This window comes from Chiloscyllium plagiosum, unplaced genomic scaffold (genome assembly GCF_037043375.1).
Source record: "Chiloscyllium plagiosum isolate Xiang-an unplaced genomic scaffold, Cpla_swu_hap1 HiC_scaffold_4, whole genome shotgun sequence".
Classification (NCBI taxonomy): domain Eukaryota; kingdom Metazoa; phylum Chordata; class Chondrichthyes; order Orectolobiformes; family Hemiscylliidae; genus Chiloscyllium; species Chiloscyllium plagiosum.
The window spans coordinates 107,888,984-107,912,697 of record NW_028270142.1 but is presented as its reverse complement, the minus strand read 5'-3'; the positions used below and the strand labels follow the sequence as shown (position 1 = coordinate 107,912,697).

The 23,714-nt window shown below is 52.1% G+C and overlaps 18 non-coding genes across 18 annotated transcripts; 8 read left to right on the top strand and 10 right to left on the bottom strand.

Moving 5' to 3' along the window:
* Window positions 1–103: 103 nt before the first annotated feature.
* Window positions 104–176, bottom strand: trnam-cau (transfer RNA methionine (anticodon CAU)). The gene has a single exon. It is a non-coding gene; the product is annotated as a tRNA-Met (tRNA).
* A 2,092-nt stretch (window positions 177–2,268) lies between these two features.
* Window positions 2,269–2,341, top strand: trnaa-agc (transfer RNA alanine (anticodon AGC)). Its single transcript has one exon. It is a non-coding gene; the product is annotated as a tRNA-Ala (tRNA).
* A 280-nt stretch (window positions 2,342–2,621) lies between these two features.
* trnam-cau (transfer RNA methionine (anticodon CAU)) lies at window positions 2,622–2,694 on the bottom strand. The gene has a single exon. It is a non-coding gene; the product is annotated as a tRNA-Met (tRNA).
* Window positions 2,695–4,786: 2,092 nt separating this feature from the next.
* trnaa-agc (transfer RNA alanine (anticodon AGC)) lies at window positions 4,787–4,859 on the top strand. Its single transcript has one exon. It is a non-coding gene; the product is annotated as a tRNA-Ala (tRNA).
* A 280-nt stretch (window positions 4,860–5,139) lies between these two features.
* Window positions 5,140–5,212, bottom strand: trnam-cau (transfer RNA methionine (anticodon CAU)). Its single transcript has one exon. It is a non-coding gene; the product is annotated as a tRNA-Met (tRNA).
* Window positions 5,213–7,304: 2,092 nt separating this feature from the next.
* On the top strand, window positions 7,305–7,377 carry trnaa-agc (transfer RNA alanine (anticodon AGC)). Its single transcript has one exon. It is a non-coding gene; the product is annotated as a tRNA-Ala (tRNA).
* A 280-nt stretch (window positions 7,378–7,657) lies between these two features.
* Window positions 7,658–7,730, bottom strand: trnam-cau (transfer RNA methionine (anticodon CAU)). The gene has a single exon. It is a non-coding gene; the product is annotated as a tRNA-Met (tRNA).
* Window positions 7,731–10,175: 2,445 nt separating this feature from the next.
* trnam-cau (transfer RNA methionine (anticodon CAU)) lies at window positions 10,176–10,248 on the bottom strand. The gene has a single exon. It is a non-coding gene; the product is annotated as a tRNA-Met (tRNA).
* Window positions 10,249–12,340: 2,092 nt separating this feature from the next.
* On the top strand, window positions 12,341–12,413 carry trnaa-agc (transfer RNA alanine (anticodon AGC)). Its single transcript has one exon. It is a non-coding gene; the product is annotated as a tRNA-Ala (tRNA).
* A 280-nt stretch (window positions 12,414–12,693) lies between these two features.
* Window positions 12,694–12,766, bottom strand: trnam-cau (transfer RNA methionine (anticodon CAU)). Its single transcript has one exon. It is a non-coding gene; the product is annotated as a tRNA-Met (tRNA).
* Window positions 12,767–14,858: 2,092 nt separating this feature from the next.
* Window positions 14,859–14,931, top strand: trnaa-agc (transfer RNA alanine (anticodon AGC)). Its single transcript has one exon. It is a non-coding gene; the product is annotated as a tRNA-Ala (tRNA).
* A 280-nt stretch (window positions 14,932–15,211) lies between these two features.
* trnam-cau (transfer RNA methionine (anticodon CAU)) lies at window positions 15,212–15,284 on the bottom strand. The gene has a single exon. It is a non-coding gene; the product is annotated as a tRNA-Met (tRNA).
* Window positions 15,285–17,376: 2,092 nt separating this feature from the next.
* trnaa-agc (transfer RNA alanine (anticodon AGC)) lies at window positions 17,377–17,449 on the top strand. The gene has a single exon. It is a non-coding gene; the product is annotated as a tRNA-Ala (tRNA).
* A 280-nt stretch (window positions 17,450–17,729) lies between these two features.
* Window positions 17,730–17,802, bottom strand: trnam-cau (transfer RNA methionine (anticodon CAU)). Its single transcript has one exon. It is a non-coding gene; the product is annotated as a tRNA-Met (tRNA).
* A 2,092-nt stretch (window positions 17,803–19,894) lies between these two features.
* trnaa-agc (transfer RNA alanine (anticodon AGC)) lies at window positions 19,895–19,967 on the top strand. Its single transcript has one exon. It is a non-coding gene; the product is annotated as a tRNA-Ala (tRNA).
* Window positions 19,968–20,247: 280 nt separating this feature from the next.
* trnam-cau (transfer RNA methionine (anticodon CAU)) lies at window positions 20,248–20,320 on the bottom strand. Its single transcript has one exon. It is a non-coding gene; the product is annotated as a tRNA-Met (tRNA).
* A 2,093-nt stretch (window positions 20,321–22,413) lies between these two features.
* On the top strand, window positions 22,414–22,486 carry trnaa-agc (transfer RNA alanine (anticodon AGC)). The gene has a single exon. It is a non-coding gene; the product is annotated as a tRNA-Ala (tRNA).
* A 280-nt stretch (window positions 22,487–22,766) lies between these two features.
* trnam-cau (transfer RNA methionine (anticodon CAU)) lies at window positions 22,767–22,839 on the bottom strand. Its single transcript has one exon. It is a non-coding gene; the product is annotated as a tRNA-Met (tRNA).
* Window positions 22,840–23,714: the final 875 nt, after the last annotated feature.

Genomic DNA, 23,714 nt, shown 5'->3' with positions numbered 1-23,714 from the left:
TGCTCTGGTGTGGTCAGCTCAAATCAGGCGTGAAGCCGTCCAAAGCAAATATTCTTGCCCGCGGAGAGAAAGAAAACACGCACGGTGGCAAAGGCCACAGTCTTGCCTTCTCTGAGGATTGAACTCAGGACCTTCAGACTATGAGACTGACGCGCTGCCTACTGCGCTAAGAAGGCCAGCCGACAGCCGAGGGGCATACCGGGTGCCCAAATAGGCCGGTTTTCAAGGTGCTGCGAGCCACAGAACAAGCCTTGTCAGAAAGCTGCAGCTCAAGTGAGGCCAGGATATCGGCTTTCAATCCACAATCACGCACGTCGCCCGTTACATGCTGGGCTCCGGCCCGTGCAGAGACACGGCCCACTCGCGGTGCCGCAGAGCCGTGGCGTCAGGAGGTCGGCAAAGCCCGGTATGTCTTGCTCTTGGCAGCCAACATTCGGCCTCTTTGTCTCGATGGCTCCGCTACTGGAGAGCCACGCCACAGCGCACTAAGATCCTTTGCTCAGCAAGAAGGGAGGTGCTTCCGTTTACCAAAGAGCCTAAGAAAATGAGGGTTTGGTTAAGAAAAAGAAGGAAGCACATGTCAGGTATAGACAGGATAGATCGAGTGAATCCTTACCAGAGTATAAAGACAGTCGGGAAATCAGGAGGGCAAAAAGGGGACCTGAGATAGCTTTGGCAGATAGAGTTAAGGAAAATCCAAAGGGTTTTTACAAATACATTATAAGGACAAAAGGGTGACTAGGGAGAGAATAGGGCCCCTCAATGATCAGCACAGCGGCCTTTGTGTCGAGCCGCAGGAGAGGTGGGGGGTGGGGGGGGCTGGGCGATACTAAACGAGTAGTTTGCATCAGTGTTTACTGTGGAAAAGGATAGAATGTAGGGAGAAGTATAGAATATAGGGAAATGGATGGTGACATCTTGTAAATTGTCCACATTGCAGGGGAGGAATGCTGGATGCCTTGAAACGCATACAAGTGGATAAATGCCCAGGACCTGAGCAGGTCTGTGGGAAGCTAGGGAAGTGATTGCTGGGCCCCTTGCTGAGATATTTATATCATTGATATAAAATCATGAGGCGTATAGATAGGATAAATAGACAAAGTCTTTTCCCTGGGGTGCGGGAGACCAGCACGAGAGGGCAGAGGTTTAGGGTGAGAGGGAAAAGATATGAAAGAGAACTAAGGGGCACCTTTTTCACACAGAGGGTGGTACGTGTATGGAATGAGCTGCCAGAGGAAGTGGCGGAGGCTAGTACAATTGCAACATTTAAAAGGCATCTGGATGGCTATATAAATAGGAAGGGTTTGGAGGGATATGGCCCGGGTGCCGGCAGGTACGACTAGATTGGGATGGGATATCTGGTCGGAACGGTCCGACCGAAGGGTCTCTTTCCGTGATGTACATCTCTATGACTCTATGACTCCTTCCAAGCAAAGTTTTCCCGCGAAGCAGCGCTCTAAACTGCTCGATGACAACTTACTATGTCAATGTCCGGACGAAGGAGCCTTCCATTCCTGTCGGAAAACTGGCTGTGGACTTCTCTTCGTTTCTTCTTCTTGAAATTTGGCCTGCACGGGGTGTGCCACTTCCACAGTTGCACAAGTTGAACAGCAACGCATCCGAGCAGGTCAGCACTAAGGAAAGGCCCTACCGGTCAGACAGGGCTCGCGGGTGCTGCTTCAGACGAGTGGCGGTTGCTATTTGCATCTCGGCCTGCTTGGCGTGTATCTGAAAGCAGCACTTTGCGGAACCTGACCGCATGGCTGCAGCTCACGAGGATGAAGGAGAAGGCCTCTTTTTTTGTCTGGTAACAGCCCCCAGTGTTCTCTTTCTCCAAAATACACCTTCTTCTTCTTCAGAGAATTCTGCCTGTTGGTGTGCTGTGACGTCTGCAGTTGCAAACCACGAGCAGCAGGGAGCCCTCTGGAGGAACACAACATCCACGCAGTCAGTCAGCACTCACTTGAAAGTGTCGCAAGTCTCCAATCAGTCAGACAGCGCTCTCGAGTGCTACCTCACACTTGTTGTGACTGCTCGTGCCGATCGGTTCCTTTGGATTCTGGAATCTCAGAGCGTCTCGCTGGCGATTCTTTCGGCGGCACCGTGTTTTCCAGAAGACTTCGCGCACGTGCTGCTGCTGCTCGGATGTGCCGATAGTCGCATCGCGTTGTTCGGCTGAATACAGCGTACAATCTCGAGAGGAAATCGCCTGCTGCTCTCAGCTCATCGTTCCGAAGCACCATGGGGCTGAGGTGAGCACCTAGCATAGGGGAATTAGCTCAAATGGTAGAGCGCTCGCTTAGCATGCGAGAGGTAGTGGGATCGATGCCCACATTCTCCACAATGCTTTTCCTGGGGACACGTTTGGGACGCAAGCAGTGTGACCTCGCGTGAACCCTGCATGTGGCTCCAGTCTTTGCTGCTGCACAGATGGCACGATGGTGAGTTTACAAAATGCTGCGCAGAACAAAAAGTTGAGCACGTGTCGCCCAGATGTTAAACCTTGCAGCAGCGCGTTTGCTCTGGTGTGGTCAGCTCAAATCAGGCGTGAAGCCGTCCAAAGCAAATATTCTTGCCCGCGGAGAGAAAGAAAACACGCACGGTGGCAAAGGCCACAGTCTTGCCTTCTCTGAGGATTGAACTCAGGACCTTCAGACTATGAGACTGACGCGCTGCCTACTGCGCTAAGAAGGCCAGCCGACAGCCGAGGGGCATACCGGGTGCCCAAATAGGCCGGTTTTCAAGGTGCTGCGAGCCACAGAACAAGCCTTGTCAGAAAGCTGCAGCTCAAGTGAGGCCAGGATATCGGCTTTCAATCCACAATCACGCACGTCGCCCGTTACATGCTGGGCTCCGGCCCGTGCAGAGACACGGCCCACTCGCGGTGCCGCAGAGCCGTGGCGTCAGGAGGTCGGCAAAGCCCGGTATGTCTTGCTCTTGGCAGCCAACATTCGGCCTCTTTGTCTCGATGGCTCCGCTACTGGAGAGCCACGCCACAGCGCACTAAGATCCTTTGCTCAGCAAGAAGGGAGGTGCTTCCGTTTACCAAAGAGCCTAAGAAAATGAGGGTTTGGTTAAGAAAAAGAAGGAAGCACATGTCAGGTATAGACAGGATAGATCGAGTGAATCCTTACCAGAGTATAAAGACAGTCGGGAAATCAGGAGGGCAAAAAGGGGACCTGAGATAGCTTTGGCAGATAGAGTTAAGGAAAATCCAAAGGGTTTTTACAAATACATTATAAGGACAAAAGGGTGACTAGGGAGAGAATAGGGCCCCTCAATGATCAGCACAGCGGCCTTTGTGTCGAGCCGCAGGAGAGGTGGGGGGTGGGGGGGGCTGGGCGATACTAAACGAGTAGTTTGCATCAGTGTTTACTGTGGAAAAGGATAGAATGTAGGGAGAAGTATAGAATATAGGGAAATGGATGGTGACATCTTGTAAATTGTCCACATTGCAGGGGAGGAATGCTGGATGCCTTGAAACGCATACAAGTGGATAAATGCCCAGGACCTGAGCAGGTCTGTGGGAAGCTAGGGAAGTGATTGCTGGGCCCCTTGCTGAGATATTTATATCATTGATATAAAATCATGAGGCGTATAGATAGGATAAATAGACAAAGTCTTTTCCCTGGGGTGCGGGAGACCAGCACGAGAGGGCAGAGGTTTAGGGTGAGAGGGAAAAGATATGAAAGAGAACTAAGGGGCACCTTTTTCACACAGAGGGTGGTACGTGTATGGAATGAGCTGCCAGAGGAAGTGGCGGAGGCTAGTACAATTGCAACATTTAAAAGGCATCTGGATGGCTATATAAATAGGAAGGGTTTGGAGGGATATGGCCCGGGTGCCGGCAGGTACGACTAGATTGGGATGGGATATCTGGTCGGAACGGTCCGACCGAAGGGTCTCTTTCCGTGATGTACATCTCTATGACTCTATGACTCCTTCCAAGCAAAGTTTTCCCGCGAAGCAGCGCTCTAAACTGCTCGATGACAACTTACTATGTCAATGTCCGGACGAAGGAGCCTTCCATTCCTGTCGGAAAACTGGCTGTGGACTTCTCTTCGTTTCTTCTTCTTGAAATTTGGCCTGCACGGGGTGTGCCACTTCCACAGTTGCACAAGTTGAACAGCAACGCATCCGAGCAGGTCAGCACTAAGGAAAGGCCCTACCGGTCAGACAGGGCTCGCGGGTGCTGCTTCAGACGAGTGGCGGTTGCTATTTGCATCTCGGCCTGCTTGGCGTGTATCTGAAAGCAGCACTTTGCGGAACCTGACCGCATGGCTGCAGCTCACGAGGATGAAGGAGAAGGCCTCTTTTTTTGTCTGGTAACAGCCCCCAGTGTTCTCTTTCTCCAAAATACACCTTCTTCTTCTTCAGAGAATTCTGCCTGTTGGTGTGCTGTGACGTCTGCAGTTGCAAACCACGAGCAGCAGGGAGCCCTCTGGAGGAACACAACATCCACGCAGTCAGTCAGCACTCACTTGAAAGTGTCGCAAGTCTCCAATCAGTCAGACAGCGCTCTCGAGTGCTACCTCACACTTGTTGTGACTGCTCGTGCCGATCGGTTCCTTTGGATTCTGGAATCTCAGAGCGTCTCGCTGGCGATTCTTTCGGCGGCACCGTGTTTTCCAGAAGACTTCGCGCACGTGCTGCTGCTGCTCGGATGTGCCGATAGTCGCATCGCGTTGTTCGGCTGAATACAGCGTACAATCTCGAGAGGAAATCGCCTGCTGCTCTCAGCTCATCGTTCCGAAGCACCATGGGGCTGAGGTGAGCACCTAGCATAGGGGAATTAGCTCAAATGGTAGAGCGCTCGCTTAGCATGCGAGAGGTAGTGGGATCGATGCCCACATTCTCCACAATGCTTTTCCTGGGGACACGTTTGGGACGCAAGCAGTGTGACCTCGCGTGAACCCTGCATGTGGCTCCAGTCTTTGCTGCTGCACAGATGGCACGATGGTGAGTTTACAAAATGCTGCGCAGAACAAAAAGTTGAGCACGTGTCGCCCAGATGTTAAACCTTGCAGCAGCGCGTTTGCTCTGGTGTGGTCAGCTCAAATCAGGCGTGAAGCCGTCCAAAGCAAATATTCTTGCCCGCGGAGAGAAAGAAAACACGCACGGTGGCAAAGGCCACAGTCTTGCCTTCTCTGAGGATTGAACTCAGGACCTTCAGACTATGAGACTGACGCGCTGCCTACTGCGCTAAGAAGGCCAGCCGACAGCCGAGGGGCATACCGGGTGCCCAAATAGGCCGGTTTTCAAGGTGCTGCGAGCCACAGAACAAGCCTTGTCAGAAAGCTGCAGCTCAAGTGAGGCCAGGATATCGGCTTTCAATCCACAATCACGCACGTCGCCCGTTACATGCTGGGCTCCGGCCCGTGCAGAGACACGGCCCACTCGCGGTGCCGCAGAGCCGTGGCGTCAGGAGGTCGGCAAAGCCCGGTATGTCTTGCTCTTGGCAGCCAACATTCGGCCTCTTTGCCTCGATGGCTCCGCTACTGGAGAGCCACGCCACAGCGCACTAAGATCCTTTGCTCAGCAAGAAGGGAGGTGCTTCCGTTTACCAAAGAGCCTAAGAAAATGAGGGTTTGGTTAAGAAAAAGAAGGAAGCACATGTCAGGTATAGACAGGATAGATCGAGTGAATCCTTACCAGAGTATAAAGACAGTCGGGAAATCAGGAGGGCAAAAAGGGGACCTGAGATAGCTTTGGCAGATAGAGTTAAGGAAAATCCAAAGGGTTTTTACAAATACATTATAAGGACAAAAGGGTGACTAGGGAGAGAATAGGGCCCCTCAATGATCAGCACAGCGGCCTTTGTGTCGAGCCGCAGGAGAGGTGGGGGGTGGGGGGGGCTGGGCGATACTAAACGAGTAGTTTGCATCAGTGTTTACTGTGGAAAAGGATAGAATGTAGGGAGAAGTATAGAATATAGGGAAATGGATGGTGACATCTTGTAAATTGTCCACATTGCAGGGGAGGAATGCTGGATGCCTTGAAACGCATACAAGTGGATAAATGCCCAGGACCTGAGCAGGTCTGTGGGAAGCTAGGGAAGTGATTGCTGGGCCCCTTGCTGAGATATTTATATCATTGATATAAAATCATGAGGCGTATAGATAGGATAAATAGACAAAGTCTTTTCCCTGGGGTGCGGGAGACCAGCACGAGAGGGCAGAGGTTTAGGGTGAGAGGGAAAAGATATGAAAGAGAACTAAGGGGCACCTTTTTCACACAGAGGGTGGTACGTGTATGGAATGAGCTGCCAGAGGAAGTGGCGGAGGCTAGTACAATTGCAACATTTAAAAGGCATCTGGATGGCTATATAAATAGGAAGGGTTTGGAGGGATATGGCCCGGGTGCCGGCAGGTACGACTAGATTGGGATGGGATATCTGGTCGGAACGGTCCGACCGAAGGGTCTCTTTCCGTGATGTACATCTCTATGACTCTATGACTCCTTCCAAGCAAAGTTTTCCCGCGAAGCAGCGCTCTAAACTGCTCGATGACAACTTACTATGTCAATGTCCGGACGAAGGAGCCTTCCATTCCTGTCGGAAAACTGGCTGTGGACTTCTCTTCGTTTCTTCTTCTTGAAATTTGGCCTGCACGGGGTGTGCCACTTCCACAGTTGCACAAGTTGAACAGCAACGCATCCGAGCAGGTCAGCACTAAGGAAAGGCCCTACCGGTCAGACAGGGCTCGCGGGTGCTGCTTCAGACGAGTGGCGGTTGCTATTTGCATCTCGGCCTGCTTGGCGTGTATCTGAAAGCAGCACTTTGCGGAACCTGACCGCATGGCTGCAGCTCACGAGGATGAAGGAGAAGGCCTCTTTTTTTGTCTGGTAACAGCCCCCAGTGTTCTCTTTCTCCAAAATACACCTTCTTCTTCTTCAGAGAATTCTGCCTGTTGGTGTGCTGTGACGTCTGCAGTTGCAAACCACGAGCAGCAGGGAGCCCTCTGGAGGAACACAACATCCACGCAGTCAGTCAGCACTCACTTGAAAGTGTCGCAAGTCTCCAATCAGTCAGACAGCGCTCTCGAGTGCTACCTCACACTTGTTGTGACTGCTCGTGCCGATCGGTTCCTTTGGATTCTGGAATCTCAGAGCGTCTCGCTGGCGATTCTTTCGGCGGCACCGTGTTTTCCAGAAGACTTCGCGCACGTGCTGCTGCTGCTCGGATGTGCCGATAGTCGCATCGCGTTGTTCGGCTGAATACAGCGTACAATCTCGAGAGGAAATCGCCTGCTGCTCTCAGCTCATCGTTCCGAAGCACCATGGGGCTGAGGTGAGCACCTAGCATAGGGGAATTAGCTCAAATGGTAGAGCGCTCGCTTAGCATGCGAGAGGTAGTGGGATCGATGCCCACATTCTCCACAATGCTTTTCCTGGGGACACGTTTGGGACGCAAGCAGTGTGACCTCGCGTGAACCCTGCATGTGGCTCCAGTCTTTGCTGCTGCACAGATGGCACGATGGTGAGTTTACAAAATGCTGCGCAGAACAAAAAGTTGAGCACGTGTCGCCCAGATGTTAAACCTTGCAGCAGCGCGTTTGCTCTGGTGTGGTCAGCTCAAATCAGGCGTGAAGCCGTCCAAAGCAAATATTCTTGCCCGCGGAGAGAAAGAAAACACGCACGGTGGCAAAGGCCACAGTCTTGCCTTCTCTGAGGATTGAACTCAGGACCTTCAGACTATGAGACTGACGCGCTGCCTACTGCGCTAAGAAGGCCAGCCGACAGCCGAGGGGCATACCGGGTGCCCAAATAGGCCGGTTTTCAAGGTGCTGCGAGCCACAGAACAAGCCTTGTCAGAAAGCTGCAGCTCAAGTGAGGCCAGGATATCGGCTTTCAATCCACAATCACGCACGTCGCCCGTTACATGCTGGGCTCCGGCCCGTGCAGAGACACGGCCCACTCGCGGTGCCGCAGAGCCGTGGCGTCAGGAGGTCGGCAAAGCCCGGTATGTCTTGCTCTTGGCAGCCAACATTCGGCCTCTTTGTCTCGATGGCTCCGCTACTGGAGAGCCACGCCACAGCGCACTAAGATCCTTTGCTCAGCAAGAAGGGAGGTGCTTCCGTTTACCAAAGAGCCTAAGAAAATGAGGGTTTGGTTAAGAAAAAGAAGGAAGCACATGTCAGGTATAGACAGGATAGATCGAGTGAATCCTTACCAGAGTATAAAGACAGTCGGGAAATCAGGAGGGCAAAAAGGGGACCTGAGATAGCTTTGGCAGATAGAGTTAAGGAAAATCCAAAGGGTTTTTACAAATACATTATAAGGACAAAAGGGTGACTAGGGAGAGAATAGGGCCCCTCAATGATCAGCACAGCGGCCTTTGTGTCGAGCCGCAGGAGAGGTGGGGGGTGGGGGGGGCTGGGCGATACTAAACGAGTAGTTTGCATCAGTGTTTACTGTGGAAAAGGATAGAATGTAGGGAGAAGTATAGAATATAGGGAAATGGATGGTGACATCTTGTAAATTGTCCACATTGCAGGGGAGGAATGCTGGATGCCTTGAAACGCATACAAGTGGATAAATGCCCAGGACCTGAGCAGGTCTGTGGGAAGCTAGGGAAGTGATTGCTGGGCCCCTTGCTGAGATATTTATATCATTGATATAAAATCATGAGGCGTATAGATAGGATAAATAGACAAAGTCTTTTCCCTGGGGTGCGGGAGACCAGCACGAGAGGGCAGAGGTTTAGGGTGAGAGGGAAAAGATATGAAAGAGAACTAAGGGGCACCTTTTTCACACAGAGGGTGGTACGTGTATGGAATGAGCTGCCAGAGGAAGTGGCGGAGGCTAGTACAATTGCAACATTTAAAAGGCATCTGGATGGCTATATAAATAGGAAGGGTTTGGAGGGATATGGCCCGGGTGCCGGCAGGTACGACTAGATTGGGATGGGATATCTGGTCGGAACGGTCCGACCGAAGGGTCTCTTTCCGTGATGTACATCTCTATGACTCTATGACTCCTTCCAAGCAAAGTTTTCCCGCGAAGCAGCGCTCTAAACTGCTCGATGACAACTTACTATGTCAATGTCCGGACGAAGGAGCCTTCCATTCCTGTCGGAAAACTGGCTGTGGACTTCTCTTCGTTTCTTCTTCTTGAAATTTGGCCTGCACGGGGTGTGCCACTTCCACAGTTGCACAAGTTGAACAGCAACGCATCCGAGCAGGTCAGCACTAAGGAAAGGCCCTACCGGTCAGACAGGGCTCGCGGGTGCTGCTTCAGACGAGTGGCGGTTGCTATTTGCATCTCGGCCTGCTTGGCGTGTATCTGAAAGCAGCACTTTGCGGAACCTGACCGCATGGCTGCAGCTCACGAGGATGAAGGAGAAGGCCTCTTTTTTTGTCTGGTAACAGCCCCCAGTGTTCTCTTTCTCCAAAATACACCTTCTTCTTCTTCAGAGAATTCTGCCTGTTGGTGTGCTGTGACGTCTGCAGTTGCAAACCACGAGCAGCAGGGAGCCCTCTGGAGGAACACAACATCCACGCAGTCAGTCAGCACTCACTTGAAAGTGTCGCAAGTCTCCAATCAGTCAGACAGCGCTCTCGAGTGCTACCTCACACTTGTTGTGACTGCTCGTGCCGATCGGTTCCTTTGGATTCTGGAATCTCAGAGCGTCTCGCTGGCGATTCTTTCGGCGGCACCGTGTTTTCCAGAAGACTTCGCGCACGTGCTGCTGCTGCTCGGATGTGCCGATAGTCGCATCGCGTTGTTCGGCTGAATACAGCGTACAATCTCGAGAGGAAATCGCCTGCTGCTCTCAGCTCATCGTTCCGAAGCACCATGGGGCTGAGGTGAGCACCTAGCATAGGGGAATTAGCTCAAATGGTAGAGCGCTAGCTTAGCATGCGAGAGGTAGTGGGATCGATGCCCACATTCTCCACAATGCTTTTCCTGGGGACACGTTTGGGACGCAAGCAGTGTGACCTCGCGTGAACCCTGCATGTGGCTCCAGTCTTTGCTGCTGCACAGATGGCACGATGGTGAGTTTACAAAATGCTGCGCAGAACAAAAAGTTGAGCACGTGTCGCCCAGATGTTAAACCTTGCAGCAGCGCGTTTGCTCTGGTGTGGTCAGCTCAAATCAGGCGTGAAGCCGTCCAAAGCAAATATTCTTGCCCGCGGAGAGAAAGAAAACACGCACGGTGGCAAAGGCCACAGTCTTGCCTTCTCTGAGGATTGAACTCAGGACCTTCAGATTATGAGACTGACGCGCTGCCTACTGCGCTAAGAAGGCCAGCCGACAGCCGAGTGGCATACCGGGTGCCCAAATAGGCCGGTTTTCAAGGTGCTGCGAGCCACAGAACAAGCCTTGTCAGAAAGCTGCAGCTCAAGTGAGGCCAGGATATCGGCTTTCAATCCACAATCATGCACGTCGCCCGTTACATGCTGGGCTCCGGCCCGTGCAGAGACACGGCCCACTCGCGGTGCCGCAGAGCCGTGGCGTCAGGAGGTCGGCAAAGCCCGGTATGTCTTGCTCTTGGCAGCCAACATTCGGCCTCTTTGTCTCGATGGCTCCGCTACTGGAGAGCCACGCCACAGCGCACTAAGATCCTTTGCTCAGCAAGAAGGGAGGTGCTTCCGTTTACCAAAGAGCCTAAGAAAATGAGGGTTTGGTTAAGAAAAAGAAGGAAGCACATGTCAGGTATAGACAGGATAGATCGAGTGAATCCTTACCAGAGTATAAAGACAGTCGGGAAATCAGGAGGGCAAAAAGGGGACCTGAGATAGCTTTGGCAGATAGAGTTAAGGAAAATCCAAAGGGTTTTTACAAATACATTATAAGGACAAAAGGGTGACTAGGGAGAGAATAGGGCCCCTCAATGATCAGCACAGCGGCCTTTGTGTCGAGCCGCAGGAGAGGTGGGGGGTGGGGGGGGCTGGGCGATACTAAACGAGTAGTTTGCATCAGTGTTTACTGTGGAAAAGGATAGAATGTAGGGAGAAGTATAGAATATAGGGAAATGGATGGTGACATCTTGTAAATTGTCCACATTGCAGGGGAGGAATGCTGGATGCCTTGAAACGCATACAAGTGGATAAATGCCCAGGACCTGAGCAGGTCTGTGGGAAGCTAGGGAAGTGATTGCTGGGCCCCTTGCTGAGATATTTATATCATTGATATAAAATCATGAGGCGTATAGATAGGATAAATAGACAAAGTCTTTTCCCTGGGGTGCGGGAGACCAGCACGAGAGGGCAGAGGTTTAGGGTGAGAGGGAAAAGATATGAAAGAGAACTAAGGGGCACCTTTTTCACACAGAGGGTGGTACGTGTATGGAATGAGCTGCCAGAGGAAGTGGCGGAGGCTAGTACAATTGCAACATTTAAAAGGCATCTGGATGGCTATATAAATAGGAAGGGTTTGGAGGGATATGGCCCGGGTGCCGGCAGGTACGACTAGATTGGGATGGGATATCTGGTCGGAACGGTCCGACCGAAGGGTCTCTTTCCGTGATGTACATCTCTATGACTCTATGACTCCTTCCAAGCAAAGTTTTCCCGCGAAGCAGCGCTCTAAACTGCTCGATGACAACTTACTATGTCAATGTCCGGACGAAGGAGCCTTCCATTCCTGTCGGAAAACTGGCTGTGGACTTCTCTTCGTTTCTTCTTCTTGAAATTTGGCCTGCACGGGGTGTGCCACTTCCACAGTTGCACAAGTTGAACAGCAACGCATCCGAGCAGGTCAGCACTAAGGAAAGGCCCTACCGGTCAGACAGGGCTCGCGGGTGCTGCTTCAGACGAGTGGCGGTTGCTATTTGCATCTCGGCCTGCTTGGCGTGTATCTGAAAGCAGCACTTTGCGGAACCTGACCGCATGGCTGCAGCTCACGAGGATGAAGGAGAAGGCCTCTTTTTTTGTCTGGTAACAGCCCCCAGTGTTCTCTTTCTCCAAAATACACCTTCTTCTTCTTCAGAGAATTCTGCCTGTTGGTGTGCTGTGACGTCTGCAGTTGCAAACCACGAGCAGCAGGGAGCCCTCTGGAGGAACACAACATCCACGCAGTCAGTCAGCACTCACTTGAAAGTGTCGCAAGTCTCCAATCAGTCAGACAGCGCTCTCGAGTGCTACCTCACACTTGTTGTGACTGCTCGTGCCGATCGGTTCCTTTGGATTCTGGAATCTCAGAGCGTCTCGCTGGCGATTCTTTCGGCGGCACCGTGTTTTCCAGAAGACTTCGCGCACGTGCTGCTGCTGCTCGGATGTGCCGATAGTCGCATCGCGTTGTTCGGCTGAATACAGCGTACAATCTCGAGAGGAAATCGCCTGCTGCTCTCAGCTCATCGTTCCGAAGCACCATGGGGCTGAGGTGAGCACCTAGCATAGGGGAATTAGCTCAAATGGTAGAGCGCTCGCTTAGCATGCGAGAGGTAGTGGGATCGATGCCCACATTCTCCACAATGCTTTTCCTGGGGACACGTTTGGGACGCAAGCAGTGTGACCTCGCGTGAACCCTGCATGTGGCTCCAGTCTTTGCTGCTGCACAGATGGCACGATGGTGAGTTTACAAAATGCTGCGCAGAACAAAAAGTTGAGCACGTGTCGCCCAGATGTTAAACCTTGCAGCAGCGCGTTTGCTCTGGTGTGGTCAGCTCAAATCAGGCGTGAAGCCGTCCAAAGCAAATATTCTTGCCCGCGGAGAGAAAGAAAACATGCACGGTGGCAAAGGCCACAGTCTTGCCTTCTCTGAGGATTGAACTCAGGACCTTCAGATTATGAGACTGACGCGCTGCCTACTGCGCTAAGAAGGCCAGCCGACAGCCGAGGGGCATACCGGGTGCCCAAATAGGCCGGTTTTCAAGGTGCTGCGAGCCACAGAACAAGCCTTGTCAGAAAGCTGCAGCTCAAGTGAGGCCAGGATATCGGCTTTCAATCCACAATCACGCACGTCGCCCGTTACATGCTGGGCTCCGGCCCGTGCAGAGACACGGCCCACTCGCGGTGCCGCAGAGCCGTGGCGTCAGGAGGTCGGCAAAGCCCGGTATGTCTTGCTCTTGGCAGCCAACATTCGGCCTCTTTGTCTCGATGGCTCCGCTACTGGAGAGCCACGCCACAGCGCACTAAGATCCTTTGCTCAGCAAGAAGGGAGGTGCTTCCGTTTACCAAAGAGCCTAAGAAAATGAGGGTTTGGTTAAGAAAAAGAAGGAAGCACATGTCAGGTATAGACAGGATAGATCGAGTGAATCCTTACCAGAGTATAAAGACATTCGGGAAATCAGGAGGGCAAAAAGGGGACCTGAGATAGCTTTGGCAGATAGAGTTAAGGAAAATCCAAAGGGTTTTTACAAATACATTATAAGGACAAAAGGGTGACTAGGGAGAGAATAGGGCCCCTCAATGATCAGCACAGCGGCCTTTGTGTCGAGCCGCAGGAGAGGTGGGGGGTGGGGGGGGCTGGGCGATACTAAACGAGTAGTTTGCATCAGTGTTTACTGTGGAAAAGGATAGAATGTAGGGAGAAGTATAGAATATAGGGAAATGGATGGTGACATCTTGTAAATTGTCCACATTGCAGGGGAGGAATGCTGGATGCCTTGAAACGCATACAAGTGGATAAATGCCCAGGACCTGAGCAGGTCTGTGGGAAGCTAGGGAAGTGATTGCTGGGCCCCTTGCTGAGATATTTATATCATTGATATAAAATCATGAGGCGTATAGATAGGATAAATAGACAAAGTCTTTTCCCTGGGGTGCGGGAGACCAGCACGAGAGGGCAGAGGTTTAGGGTGAGAGGGAAAAGATATGAAAGAGAACTAAGGGGCACCTTTTTCACACAGAGGGTGGTACGTGTATGGAATGAGCTGCCAGAGGAAGTGGCGGAGGCTAGTACAATTGCAACATTTAAAAGGCATCTGGATGGCTATATAAATAGGAAGGGTTTGGAGGGATATGGCCCGGGTGCCGGCAGGTACGACTAGATTGGGATGGGATATCTGGTCGGAACGGTCCGACCGAAGGGTCTCTTTCCGTGATGTACATCTCTATGACTCTATGACTCCTTCCAAGCAAAGTTTTCCCGCGAAGCAGCGCTCTAAACTGCTCGATGACAACTTACTATGTCAATGTCCGGACGAAGGAGCCTTCCATTCCTGTCGGAAAACTGGCTGTGGACTTCTCTTCGTTTCTTCTTCTTGAAATTTGGCCTGCACGGGGTGTGCCACTTCCACAGTTGCACAAGTTGAACAGCAACGCATCCGAGCAGGTCAGCACTAAGGAAAGGCCCTACCGGTCAGACAGGGCTCGCGGGTGCTGCTTCAGACGAGTGGCGGTTGCTATTTGCATCTCGGCCTGCTTGGCGTGTATCTGAAAGCAGCACTTTGCGGAACCTGACCGCATGGCTGCAGCTCACGAGGATGAAGGAGAAGGCCTCTTTTTTTGTCTGGTAACAGCCCCCAGTGTTCTCTTTCTCCAAAATACACCTTCTTCTTCTTCAGAGAATTCTGCCTGTTGGTGTGCTGTGACGTCTGCAGTTGCAAACCACGAGCAGCAGGGAGCCCTCTGGAGGAACACAACATCCACGCAGTCAGTCAGCACTCACTTGAAAGTGTCGCAAGTCTCCAATCAGTCAGACAGCGCTCTCGAGTGCTACCTCACACTTGTTGTGACTGCTCGTGCCGATCGGTTCCTTTGGATTCTGGAATCTCAGAGCGTCTCGCTGGCGATTCTTTCGGCGGCACCGTGTTTTCCAGAAGACTTCGCGCACGTGCTGCTGCTGCTCGGATGTGCCGATAGTCGCATCGCGTTGTTCGGCTGAATACAGCGTACAATCTCGAGAGGAAATCGCCTGCTGCTCTCAGCTCATCGTTCCGAAGCACCATGGGGCTGAGGTGAGCACCTAGCATAGGGGAATTAGCTCAAATGGTAGAGCGCTCGCTTAGCATGCGAGAGGTAGTGGGATCGATGCCCACATTCTCCACAATGCTTTTCCTGGGGACACGTTTGGGACGCAAGCAGTGTGACCTCGCGTGAACCCTGCATGTGGCTCCAGTCTTTGCTGCTGCACAGATGGCACGATGGTGAGTTTACAAAATGCTGCGCAGAACAAAAAGTTGAGCACGTGTCGCCCAGATGTTAAACCTTGCAGCAGCGCGTTTGCTCTGGTGTGGTCAGCTCAAATCAGGCGTGAAGCCGTCCAAAGCAAATATTCTTGCCCGCGGAGAGAAAGAAAACACGCACGGTGGCAAAGGCCACACTCTTGCCTTCTCTGAGGATTGAACTCAGGACCTTCAGACTATGAGACTGACGCGCTGCCTACTGCGCTAAGAAGGCCAGCCGACAGCCGAGGGGCATACCGGGTGCCCAAATAGGCCGGTTTTCAAGGTGCTGCGAGCCACAGAACAAGCCTTGTCAGAAAGCTGCAGCTCAAGTGAGGCCAGGATATCGGCTTTCAATCCACAATCACGCACGTCGCCCGTTACATGCTGGGCTCCGGCCCGTGCAGAGACACGGCCCACTCGCGGTGCCGCAGAGCCGTGGCGTCAGGAGGTCGGCAAAGCCCGGTATGTCTTGCTCTTGGCAGCCAACATTCGGCCTCTTTGTCTCGATGGCTCCGCTACTGGAGAGCCACGCCACAGCGCACTAAGATCCTTTGCTCAGCAAGAAGGGAGGTGCTTCCGTTTACCAAAGAGCCTAAGAAAATGAGGGTTTGGTTAAGAAAAAGAAGGAAGCACATGTCAGGTATAGACAGGATAGATCGAGTGAATCCTTACCAGAGTATAAAGACAGTCGGGAAATCAGGAGGGCAAAAAGGGGACCTGAGATAGCTTTGGCAGATAGAGTTAAGGAAAATCCAAAGGGTTTTTACAAATACATTATAAGGACAAAAGGGTGACTAGGGAGAGAATAGGGCCCCTCAATGATCAGCACAGCGGCCTTTGTGTCGAGCCGCAGGAGAGGTGGGGGGTGGGGGGGGCTGGGCGATACTAAACGAGTAGTTTGCATCAGTGTTTACTGTGGAAAAGGATAGAATGTAGGGAGAAGTATAGAATATAGGGAAATGGATGGTGACATCTTGTAAATTGTCCACATTGCAGGGGAGGAATGCTGGATGCCTTGAAACGCATACAAGTGGATAAATGCCCAGGACCTGAGCAGGTCTGTGGGAAGCTAGGGAAGTGATTGCTGGGCCCCTTGCTGAGATATTTATATCATTGATATAAAATCATGAGGCGTATAGATAGGATAAATAGACAAAGTCTTTTCCCTGGGGTGCGGGAGACCAGCACGAGAGGGCAGAGGTTTAGGGTGAGAGGGAAAAGATATGAAAGAGAACTAAGGGGCACCTTTTTCACACAGAGGGTGGTACGTGTATGGAATGAGCTGCCAGAGGAAGTGGCGGAGGCTAGTACAATTGCAACATTTAAAAGGCATCTGGATGGCTATATAAATAGGAAGGGTTTGGAGGGATATGGCCCGGGTGCCGGCAGGTACGACTAGATTGGGATGGGATATCTGGTCGGAACGGTCCGACCGAAGGGTCTCTTTCCGTGATGTACATCTCTATGACTCTATGACTCCTTCCAAGCAAAGTTTTCCCGCGAAGCAGCGCTCTAAACTGCTCGATGACAACTTACTATGTCAATGTCCGGACGAAGGAGCCTTCCATTCCTGTCGGAAAACTGGCTGTGGACTTCTCTTCGTTTCTTCTTCTTGAAATTTGGCCTGCACGGGGTGTGCCACTTCCACAGTTGCACAAGTTGAACAGCAACGCATCCGAGCAGGTCAGCACTAAGGAAAGGCCCTACCGGTCAGACAGGGCTCGCGGGTGCTGCTTCAGACGAGTGGCGGTTGCTATTTGCATCTCGGCCTGCTTGGCGTGTATCTGAAAGCAGCACTTTGCGGAACCTGACCGCATGGCTGCAGCTCACGAGGATGAAGGAGAAGGCCTCTTTTTTTGTCTGGTAACAGCCCCCAGTGTTCTCTTTCTCCAAAATACACCTTCTTCTTCTTCAGAGAATTCTGCCTGTTGGTGTGCTGTGACGTCTGCAGTTGCAAACCACGAGCAGCAGGGAGCCCTCTGGAGGAACACAACATCCACGCAGTCAGTCAGCACTCACTTGAAAGTGTCGCAAGTCTCCAATCAGTCAGACAGCGCTCTCGAGTGCTACCTCACACTTGTTGTGACTGCTCGTGCCGATCGGTTCCTTTGGATTCTGGAATCTCAGAGCGTCTCGCTGGCGATTCTTTCGGCGGCACCGTGTTTTCCAGAAGACTTCGCGCACGTGCTGCTGCTGCTCGGATGTGCCGATAGTCGCATCGCGTTGTTCGGCTGAATACAGCGTACAATCTCGAGAGGAAATCGCCTGCTGCTCTCAGCTCATCGTTCCGAAGCACCATGGGGCTGAGGTGAGCACCTAGCATAGGGGAATTAGCTCAAATGGTAGAGCGCTCGCTTAGCATGCGAGAGGTAGTGGGATCGATGCCCACATTCTCCACAATGCTTTTCCTGGGGACACGTTTGGGACGCAAGCAGTGTGACCTCGCGTGAACCCTGCATGTGGCTCCAGTCTTTGCTGCTGCACAGATGGCACGATGGTGAGTTTACAAAATGCTGCGCAGAACAAAAAGTTGAGCACGTGTCGCCCAGATGTTAAACCTTGCAGCAGCGCGTTTGCTCTGGTGTGGTCAGCTCAAATCAGGCGTGAAGCCGTCCAAAGCAAATATTCTTGCCCGCGGAGAGAAAGAAAACACGCACGGTGGCAAAGGCCACAGTCTTGCCTTCTCTGAGGATTGAACTCAGGACCTTCAGATTATGAGACTGACGCGCTGCCTACTGCGCTAAGAAGGCCAGCCGACAGCCGAGTGGCATACCGGGTGCCCAAATAGGCCGGTTTTCAAGGTGCTGCGAGCCACAGAACAAGCCTTGTCAGAAAGCTGCAGCTCAAGTGAGGCCAGGATATCGGCTTTCAATCCACAATCATGCACGTCGCCCGTTACATGCTGGGCTCCGGCCCGTGCAGAGACACGGCCCACTCGCGGTGCCGCAGAGCCGTGGCGTCAGGAGGTCGGCAAAGCCCGGTATGTCTTGCTCTTGGCAGCCAACATTCGGCCTCTTTGTCTCGATGGCTCCGCTACTGGAGAGCCACGCCACAGCGCACTAAGATCCTTTGCTCAGCAAGAAGGGAGGTGCTTCCGTTTACCAAAGAGCCTAAGAAAATGAGGGTTTGGTTAAGAAAAAGAAGGAAGCACATGTCAGGTATAGACAGGATAGATCGAGTGAATCCTTACCAGAGTATAAAGACAGTCGGGAAATCAGGAGGGCAAAAAGGGGACCTGAGATAGCTTTGGCAGATAGAGTTAAGGAAAATCCAAAGGGTTTTTACAAATACATTATAAGGACAAAAGGGTGACTAGGGAGAGAATAGGGCCCCTCAATGATCAGCACAGCGGCCTTTGTGTCGAGCCGCAGGAGAGGTGGGGGGTGGGGGGGGCTGGGCGATACTAAACGAGTAGTTTGCATCAGTGTTTACTGTGGAAAAGGATAGAATGTAGGGAGAAGTATAGAATATAGGGAAATGGATGGTGACATCTTGTAAATTGTCCACATTGCAGGGGAGGAATGCTGGATGCCTTGAAACGCATACAAGTGGATAAATGCCCAGGACCTGAGCAGGTCTGTGGGAAGCTAGGGAAGTGATTGCTGGGCCCCTTGCTGAGATATTTATATCATTGATATAAAATCATGAGGCGTATAGATAGGATAAATAGACAAAGTCTTTTCCCTGGGGTGCGGGAGACCAGCACGAGAGGGCAGAGGTTTAGGGTGAGAGGGAAAAGATATGAAAGAGAACTAAGGGGCACCTTTTTCACACAGAGGGTGGTACGTGTATGGAATGAGCTGCCAGAGGAAGTGGCGGAGGCTAGTACAATTGCAACATTTAAAAGGCATCTGGATGGCTATATAAATAGGAAGGGTTTGGAGGGATATGGCCCGGGTGCCGGCAGGTACGACTAGATTGGGATGGGATATCTGGTCGGAACGGTCCGACCGAAGGGTCTCTTTCCGTGATGTACATCTCTATGACTCTATGACTCCTTCCAAGCAAAGTTTTCCCGCGAAGCAGCGCTCTAAACTGCTCGATGACAACTTACTATGTCAATGTCCGGACGAAGGAGCCTTCCATTCCTGTCGGAAAACTGGCTGTGGACTTCTCTTCGTTTCTTCTTCTTGAAATTTGGCCTGCACGGGGTGTGCCACTTCCACAGTTGCACAAGTTGAACAGCAACGCATCCGAGCAGGTCAGCACTAAGGAAAGGCCCTACCGGTCAGACAGGGCTCGCGGGTGCTGCTTCAGACGAGTGGCGGTTGCTATTTGCATCTCGGCCTGCTTGGCGTGTATCTGAAAGCAGCACTTTGCGGAACCTGACCGCATGGCTGCAGCTCACGAGGATGAAGGAGAAGGCCTCTTTTTTTGTCTGGTAACAGCCCCCAGTGTTCTCTTTCTCCAAAATACACCTTCTTCTTCTTCAGAGAATTCTGCCTGTTGGTGTGCTGTGACGTCTGCAGTTGCAAACCACGAGCAGCAGGGAGCCCTCTGGAGGAACACAACATCCACGCAGTCAGTCAGCACTCACTTGAAAGTGTCGCAAGTCTCCAATCAGTCAGACAGCGCTCTCGAGTGCTACCTCACACTTGTTGTGACTGCTCGTGCCGATCGGTTCCTTTGGATTCTGGAATCTCAGAGCGTCTCGCTGGCGATTCTTTCGGCGGCACCGTGTTTTCCAGAAGACTTCGCGCACGTGCTGCTGCTGCTCGGATGTGCCGATAGTCGCATCGCGTTGTTCGGCTGAATACAGCGTACAATCTCGAGAGGAAATCGCCTGCTGCTCTCAGCTCATCGTTCCGAAGCACCATGGGGCTGAGGTGAGCACCTAGCATAGGGGAATTAGCTCAAATGGTAGAGCGCTCGCTTAGCATGCGAGAGGTAGTGGGATCGATGCCCACATTCTCCACAATGCTTTTCCTGGGGACACGTTTGGGACGCAAGCAGTGTGACCTCGCGTGAACCCTGCATGTGGCTCCAGTCTTTGCTGCTGCACAGATGGCACGATGGTGAGTTTACAAAATGCTGCGCAGAACAAAAAGTTGAGCACGTGTCGCCCAGATGTTAAACCTTGCAGCAGCGCGTTTGCTCTGGTGTGGTCAGCTCAAATCAGGCGTGAAGCCGTCCAAAGCAAATATTCTTGCCCGCGGAGAGAAAGAAAACACGCACGGTGGCAAAGGCCACAGTCTTGCCTTCTCTGAGGATTGAACTCAGGACCTTCAGATTATGAGACTGACGCGCTGCCTACTGCGCTAAGAAGGCCAGCCGACAGCCGAGTGGCATACCGGGTGCCCAAATAGGCCGGTTTTCAAGGTGCTGCGAGCCACAGAACAAGCCTTGTCAGAAAGCTGCAGCTCAAGTGAGGCCAGGATATCGGCTTTCAATCCACAATCACGCACGTCGCCCGTTACATGCTGGGCTCCGGCCCGTGCAGAGACACGGCCCACTCGCGGTGCCGCAGAGCCGTGGCGTCAGGAGGTCGGCAAAGCCCGGTATGTCTTGCTCTTGGCAGCCAACATTCGGCCTCTTTGTCTCGATGGCTCCGCTACTGGAGAGCCACGCCACAGCGCACTAAGATCCTTTGCTCAGCAAGAAGGGAGGTGCTTCCGTTTACCAAAGAGCCTAAGAAAATGAGGGTTTGGTTAAGAAAAAGAAGGAAGCACATGTCAGGTATAGACAGGATAGATCGAGTGAATCCTTACCAGAGTATAAAGACAGTCGGGAAATCAGGAGGGCAAAAAGGGGACCTGAGATAGCTTTGGCAGATAGAGTTAAGGAAAATCCAAAGGGTTTTTACAAATACATTATAAGGACAAAAGGGTGACTAGGGAGAGAATAGGGCCCCTCAATGATCAGCACAGCGGCCTTTGTGTCGAGCCGCAGGAGAGGTGGGGGGGTGGGGGGGGCTGGGCGATACTAAACGAGTAGTTTGCATCAGTGTTTACTGTGGAAAAGGATAGAATGTAGGGAGAAGTATAGAATATAGGGAAATGGATGGTGACATCTTGTAAATTGTCCACATTGCAGGGGAGGAATGCTGGATGCCTTGAAACGCATACAAGTGGATAAATGCCCAGGACCTGAGCAGGTCTGTGGGAAGCTAGGGAAGTGATTGCTGGGCCCCTTGCTGAGATATTTATATCATTGATATAAAATCATGAGGCGTATAGATAGGATAAATAGACAAAGTCTTTTCCCTGGGGTGCGGGAGACCAGCACGAGAGGGCAGAGGTTTAGGGTGAGAGGGAAAAGATATGAAAGAGAACTAAGGGGCACCTTTTTCACACAGAGGGTGGTACGTGTATGGAATGAGCTGCCAGAGGAAGTGGCGGAGGCTAGTACAATTGCAACATTTAAAAGGCATCTGGATGGCTATATAAATAGGAAGGGTTTGGAGGGATATGGCCCGGGTGCCGGCAGGTACGACTAGATTGGGATGGGATATCTGGTCGGAACGGTCCGACCGAAGGGTCTCTTTCCGTGATGTACATCTCTATGACTCTATGACTCCTTCCAAGCAAAGTTTTCCCGCGAAGCAGCGCTCTAAACTGCTCGATGACAACTTACTATGTCAATGTCCGGACGAAGGAGCCTTCCATTCCTGTCGGAAAACTGGCTGTGGACTTCTCTTCGTTTCTTCTTCTTGAAATTTGGCCTGCACGGGGTGTGCCACTTCCACAGTTGCACAAGTTGAACAGCAACGCATCCGAGCAGGTCAGCACTAAGGAAAGGCCCTACCGGTCAGACAGGGCTCGCGGGTGCTGCTTCAGACGAGTGGCGGTTGCTATTTGCATCTCGGCCTGCTTGGCGTGTATCTGAAAGCAGCACTTTGCGGAACCTGACCGCATGGCTGCAGCTCACGAGGATGAAGGAGAAGGCCTCTTTTTTTGTCTGGTAACAGCCCCCAGTGTTCTCTTTCTCCAAAATACACCTTCTTCTTCTTCAGAGAATTCTGCCTGTTGGTGTGCTGTGACGTCTGCAGTTGCAAACCACGAGCAGCAGGGAGCCCTCTGGAGGAACACAACATCCACGCAGTCAGTCAGCACTCACTTGAAAGTGTCGCAAGTCTCCAATCAGTCAGACAGCGCTCTCGAGTGCTACCTCACACTTGTTGTGACTGCTCGTGCCGATCGGTTCCTTTGGATTCTGGAATCTCAGAGCGTCTCGCTGGCGATTCTTTCGGCGGCACCGTGTTTTCCAGAAGACTTCGCGCACGTGCTGCTGCTGCTCGGATGTGCCGATAGTCGCATCGCGTTGTTCGGCTGAATACAGCGTACAATCTCGAGAGGAAATCGCCTGCTGCTCTCAGCTCATCGTTCCGAAGCACCATGGGGCTGAGGTGAGCACCTAGCATAGGGGAATTAGCTCAAATGGTAGAGCGCTCGCTTAGCATGCGAGAGGTAGTGGGATCGATGCCCACATTCTCCACAATGCTTTTCCTGGGGACACGTTTGGGACGCAAGCAGTGTGACCTCGCGTGAACCCTGCATGTGGCTCCAGTCTTTGCTGCTGCACAGATGGCACGATGGTGAGTTTACAAAATGCTGCGCAGAACAAAAAGTTGAGCACGTGTCGCCCAGATGTTAAACCTTGCAGCAGCGCGTTTGCTCTGGTGTGGTCAGCTCAAATCAGGCGTGAAGCCGTCCAAAGCAAATATTCTTGCCCGCGGAGAGAAAGAAAACACGCACGGTGGCAAAGGCCACAGTCTTGCCTTCTCTGAGGATTGAACTCAGGACCTTCAGACTATGAGACTGACGCGCTGCCTACTGCGCTAAGAAGGCCAGCCGACAGCCGAGGGGCATACCGGGTGCCCAAATAGGCCGGTTTTCAAGGTGCTGCGAGCCACAGAACAAGCCTTGTCAGAAAGCTGCAGCTCAAGTGAGGCCAGGATATCGGCTTTCAATCCACAATCACGCACGTCGCCCGTTACATGCTGGGCTCCGGCCCGTGCAGAGACACGGCCCACTCGCGGTGCCGCAGAGCCGTGGCGTCAGGAGGTCGGCAAAGCCCGGTATGTCTTGCTCTTGGCAGCCAACATTCGGCCTCTTTGTCTCGATGGCTCCGCTACTGGAGAGCCACGCCACAGCGCACTAAGATCCTTTGCTCAGCAAGAAGGGAGGTGCTTCCGTTTACCAAAGAGCCTAAGAAAATGAGGGTTTGGTTAAGAAAAAGAAGGAAGCACATGTCAGGTATAGACAGGATAGATCGAGTGAATCCTTACCAGAGTATAAAGACAGTCGGGAAATCAGGAGGGCAAAAAGGGGACCTGAGATAGCTTTGGCAGATAGAGTTAAGGAAAATCCAAAGGGTTTTTACAAATACATTATAAGGACAAAAGGGTGACTAGGGAGAGAATAGGGCCCCTCAATGATCAGCACAGCGGCCTTTGTGTCGAGCCGCAGGAGAGGTGGGGGGTGGGGGGGGCTGGGCGATACTAAACGAGTAGTTTGCATCAGTGTTTACTGTGGAAAAGGATAGAATGTAGGGAGAAGTATAGAATATAGGGAAATGGATGGTGACATCTTGTAAATTGTCCACATTGCAGGGGAGGAATGCTGGATGCCTTGAAACGCATACAAGTGGATAAATGCCCAGGACCTGAGCAGGTCTGTGGGAAGCTAGGGAAGTGATTGCTGGGCCCCTTGCTGAGATATTT